The sequence below is a fragment of the Amblyomma americanum genome, chromosome 9 (assembly GCF_052857255.1).
Source record: "Amblyomma americanum isolate KBUSLIRL-KWMA chromosome 9, ASM5285725v1, whole genome shotgun sequence".
Classification (NCBI taxonomy): Eukaryota; Metazoa; Arthropoda; class Arachnida; order Ixodida; family Ixodidae; genus Amblyomma; species Amblyomma americanum.
In genome coordinates, this window is record NC_135505.1 from 82,438,608 (window position 1) to 82,443,856 (window position 5,249).

Consider the following 5,249-nt stretch of genomic DNA (forward strand, 5'->3'; position numbering starts at 1 on the left):
GTAAATTTTTGTCATGGAACTATAAATGTTGGGAATAAAGTAACGGAAGAGTAACAGCCTAGTTTTCAGTAATTGTTACGTTACTTTCCTGAGGCTGCAATTCACCCCGGTATTCATATACATTTCTGATGGAGTCATTTCAATTGTACTCGGTTACTTATTTTCTGTAAGTTGTTGAAGAATGATATATAACGGAGCTGTGTCAAATTTAGTTTTCTTTCTAGCAATAGTATAGTAGCGATTGTCGTACATGTAAGAATTAGCAGAAACAGAATCCGAAAACAGGCTTTGTCAGCTTAAGTGCGTGCACTTGCTCATTTTCTAACTTATACGCAATATTTCAAATAACTTATATTAAAGCACGCTTGCACCACCTTCATAGTGGCTGCCATTTTAGAGACGAGAAGCGCAGAGCATATGTACATTCGCGATATTTCCTACCGCACGCTTTTTTTAGTATTCAGCCGTCAAGAAAACAGCCGATTTTCTGTTCGGACAGTTAACCAAGGAATTTTTTACATATGCGCAGAAGCAAGCACCCGGCCGGGAAGGGCCGCTGCACGTGCACAACAAGCGTACCTAAAGCCGGTAGTATGTCTCCGGTATGCTAAATCCCTCTACCAAGAAAGCATACGTGGGGGACACGCGGAATCCGGTCCGGGGAACAAAAAGAAGAGAAGAAAAAATCTGCCCGCAGGAGGAGGGAAGCGCGACCTGTCATGGCACTGCCTGATACTGGCAGCCGCTGCAGGGCGCAGTTTGCACTTCGCGTCTCTGGACAGAGTTTGTCATGCTATCTGCTGTCCGACTCTGTACCTGTGGTGTGCAGTCGCTGAGCGAATAACGCGTTTCGATAGCCTGCCAACAGGCTAACTTTGCGATGACGCCGTATCAGTCCTGGTAAGTACGATCGACTGTTTATCTGCTTGTATTTTGTAGAGGGCGGGTGGTGGTGGACAATTACGCTCACGTTCACTTTTAGTAAAACAACCCAATTTCGCCCTCGCCAGTTCATTGATCTTGAATAGATATTAACTGTCATGGTCCAAATTGTGAAATGCACCCTTATATTCCCAGCAATAAGTTGTGGATACGAAGCAATTAGCTGTTTTCGGCACAGTCGCCTTTCTTGAACTCTTGGCGGCGGGTGTACGCTTCCAAATGGATGCGACCTCAAGCATGAGTGCAGATAATGTGGCCTTTGAGCTTCAGGAAGTGAGTCCTACTTTCTTTCAGAACCTTGATGATTGCTCTGAGTGGTTGAAGTTTAAAAATTGATTGAACTGGAGTACAAACCTTTTTTTATGATGAGGCCCAAAGCCATATTGCATCTTTTTTCCAGATGCAGCTGAGTGGCGCGGTCAGGATTTTCTCTTCTTTTTAATGCAGAAAAAGGGCCTGTTTTTTCCCCCGAACTCGAGCATTAGCTCCATGCTGCTATGGTCCTGTTTAATCTTCACCAAACATTTTTCTATCGCTATTTCAAGTGACTTAATCCTGACGAGAGTTGACAACTTGCAAAATAGGCCATTTGCAGAAATGTGTAAGTCAGCTTCTCCGCAAGGCTTTTTTTCCAACCAAAAGGTCTCGTTCCCGGACGACACTCGCATTTTTTGTGGAAACGAAAAGAGTGAAGTTCCCTCTTCTGAGTAAGCTCGGGAATGTCGCCAGTTTACTTCAAAGTGGCCTGGAGAGAGCCATCAAGAGTACAATTGTACTCATGCAGTCAACCTTCGGTAGCACTGCAGTAGAGGCTAGGTAGGAAATAGAAGGGAATGGGCCTTTGTTCCTGTGCGCCGGAAGTAGTGAGCTACCTCACGCTAAACTTTCTAAAACTTTTCTACTGAACAACACCGTCGCGCTAACTTCCTTCCCTTCCCCCTCCCCCGCGCACTCCTTGCCATTACAAGGAACAACCCACTCCCCACTGCTCTATGACGAAGGACGGTATCCCTCCTTTTTCTGCCGACACTCTGCTGCAGGCAGTGGGCGGCCATCCGGAGTTTTCATTCGCTCGAAGAATGTGAGTGTGTCCTCTGGGTTCGAGACATTTACCAGTCTTCGTTATCACTTCCTGTTCTTGCCACGAAAGGGGAGATGGGTTAGTCGGTCCCGAAATAGATTAAGGGGAATCCAACCTTTTTCGGAAAATGCGAGACTGCTGTCTGTAAACGAGTACTTTTGGTCGGAAGACATCCTTTTGAAGAAGCTGACTTATGTAATATTCAAAGTTGTTGCAGAAAGAAACGCACTATCTCAGTGCACATACGCTTTTGTTGCGCGCAGGCGGCAAAAATTCAACCACAATTTTGCTAGCTAGCGCCAAAAGCATAACTGGACAACAGCTGAACAAGAGCTCACTTCAGGTCATTTTTGTTTGGAAAAAAAATGTTCCATGGTCATACACTGACTCTAACTAAATGGTAGCACCACTGCATGCACGAAAGCAACGGGGTGAGTGAAGACGCCCTGCTTATCATTTTACAAGCCTCAAATATACTGCGGAACGGTTTCTTATGTCTTTTAGATTTCAGCTGCAAAATCGGGCCCCTTTGAATCAACGCCGACAGAACGCTGTAATTAAAAAAAACTAGGCCATTTACGGAAGTGGGAGCTGCGCCCTATACTTCCACTGCATGTGAGATATGTGTACTGCACACCAAATGTAGGAGCCTTCTAGTTTGGTCTAGCTGGTGGGGCATGCATGTTCTTCAATCAGTGCCATGAACAATTATGTAATGATTTTGTATCCAGAGCTTGTGTTGTTCATTCTTTTACTTATTTCTTGGCCTGTACAGCATGCTCGCTTGGAAAACACCGCACATAAGCCTTCGCGCTTCAGACCAAATTGTGGCAGATTAAATTTTGATCTCATGATTTCAATTTATGCGTTAATTGTGTGTACTGCCCCTCATGCTTCAAGGATTTATTTTTGTCACACAGGTTCGCTTGGAGAATGGATGCCATCATGACGTTGACAGAAGACTGCTGAGTTATGCTGCCATTTTAAATTCCATAAGAAATAAACCCTGTCGTGCATACTGGTGTACAATCACTGGAGTCCGAAACTGCACTCTGAAGTGCAGCACGGCACGCCACAATCTTATCGCACTAACACGAACATAACCAGGAATGTGGGAGAGAAAAACATGTGTGAACTTGATGGCAGTGAGGTGCTTATCATGCCTTTCAGCCAGCAGCTTTGTTCTGTAGGTGTATTGTAATGCTGCGTTTGGTTTGATGTGTGTAATACATTAATGTAGATGCACCATTACCGACACCTACAAAGTGAAGCGGTTTGCTTTACAGGCCCAAAAACGATCTTACTTTAATAACAATGGATGCCTAGTATCAAAGCGAAAGTGCCTGTGCCCTACATTCGAGAAGTTGTAACGATACACTGTAATATGGGATACATTCCTCTGGACGGTAACGTTACCCGTCCAGAAGAGACGTAAGGATGCACCTAAAAGAGCAAAACACACACTTTCAGAGCAATGTTATGCCCACTGACGTGGTGCAAAGTTGCACCATAGAAGCGTTGTAAAAAACTCATTAAGTAACAATAGCCCCTGCGAGGGTAAGCTTACGCTTACGTTACTCTTCCTAACATGGCGTAAAGGTGCCCCTAAAAGAGGAACCCATATGCTCTTGCAGAGCCATGTTACGCTCATTGATAAGGTGCAAAGTTGCTCTGTAGGAGGGTTGTAATAAGCTCATTAGACAGGATTACAGGATTAACTGTAGCCCTTGCGAGTATAAGTTTGCGCCCTGGGATTGAGCATAAGCTTAGTCTGAGTGGGCGCAAACATGCACCAGAAAGTGAAGCATATGTTTACACTTTCATGGCCTAAGCGTTAGTCTTTCTGAGGAGGGGTAACGTTAGTCATCAAAGGGTTATGCTTACACTTGGCCAGACGGAATAACATTACCCCGATAACAGCCTAAACATTACACTGTGCGCACTTAGGCCCCCGACGAAGGTGTAACGTTACACCAAAAGGGGGTCGCCACAGCGTCAGTGGCTTTACCCCCTCAAAGGACTAAGACCACTCCTTTTTTTCTTAGAGTGCAGGGCATATCTCAATAGCACGGTAGAGAGCGACCCCTCCCGGCATTCGACTAATGCACAAAGTCAGGACGAGCAGAGTACGGCCAGCTCTTTGCACTGATCGACGGAGACTGACAGCGTAGCTCTCCTGGCTCAGCTCGAGCAGCCAGCGTCACTAGAGGACGAGCTGAACTGCGCAATCAGCACAGTGGCGCAAATGACAAATCGCGAGGAACCGAAAGAGGTTTCGGAACTATTTCCAGCGATGCCGACGCACCAGTTGCCGCCGTCCTTTGAAAAGAGAGTCGACGATGATCTAACCGCGGTGAGCGCGGAAGTGCAGAAGCCAGGAGCGAAAACGGACACTCGAGAAGAGAGCCCCTTATACCCGGCGTGTCGCTCAGAACCTTGCAACGAAGGGAAGCCGTCGGAGGTTGGCGGCAGCGACGCAGACTCCGCTGTCGGCTGTTATGTTTCTGCAAAGCGAGCTGGTAAGGCAGAGGGGATGTGCGACACGCCATTATTTGAGATCCGCGCGAGAACCCCAGGAGAGCAGCTGCGGGAGAAAGGGAGTAATAGAGAAGACGCAGACGATTCTCTTCCAATTAGCCCCTATTTCAACAACCCAGATCAGGATAACGGCCCAGCAGGCCTAGGGCCGAGCCATATAGATATATTCGTGGCACAATCGCTGGTTAGTCACGAGAGCAGCTTCACAGTGCGTAGCCCTAACAACTCGCTACCGCTAGAGGATAGCTTCGAGTGTGAACTAGTCCTGCCAACAGCGTCGCCGTCAGAGCAAAATCAGATCAGGCAAGAATGCGGCAGCGGGATACCACATGCACCAGAGCACCCAATTGTGCTGCAGAGGGAAAAACGCGGTGAGTGCGCAAAGTCGGCGGGCCGCCTTTTTGCACGAGAAAGCCAGAACGTAACCCCTGTCGGGTACTATGACGAACAACTTTAACAGGCACCACCGACTCGCGAGCTGCCGCGTAGGCCGCGCACGCCGTACCGCAGCACCGGAAGCCTTGCGATCCGTATTTGGGACGGATCGCGAGGCATAGCCAGGCCAGCCTCGGCCGCCGTGAACGTTCCCGCTCACCCTACGGGGGATGTGCACGGAACTGTTCACCGAGGCAAAAGTTGGTGTAGAGACAATTGCACGTCAGTGGACTTTGGTGTGCTTCGTCTTCAT

At 47.6% G+C, this 5,249-nt stretch overlaps 1 long non-coding RNA gene across 1 annotated transcript; it reads left to right on the forward strand.

Annotated features, from left to right (window-relative positions):
• The first annotated feature begins 533 nt into the window (after positions 1-533).
• On the forward strand, positions 534-3,041 carry LOC144103856 (uncharacterized). Its single transcript, XR_013308335.1, has 2 exons — positions 534-900; positions 2,944-3,041. It is a non-coding gene; the product is annotated as an uncharacterized LOC144103856 (long non-coding RNA).
• The last annotated feature ends 2,208 nt before the right edge of the window (positions 3,042-5,249 follow it).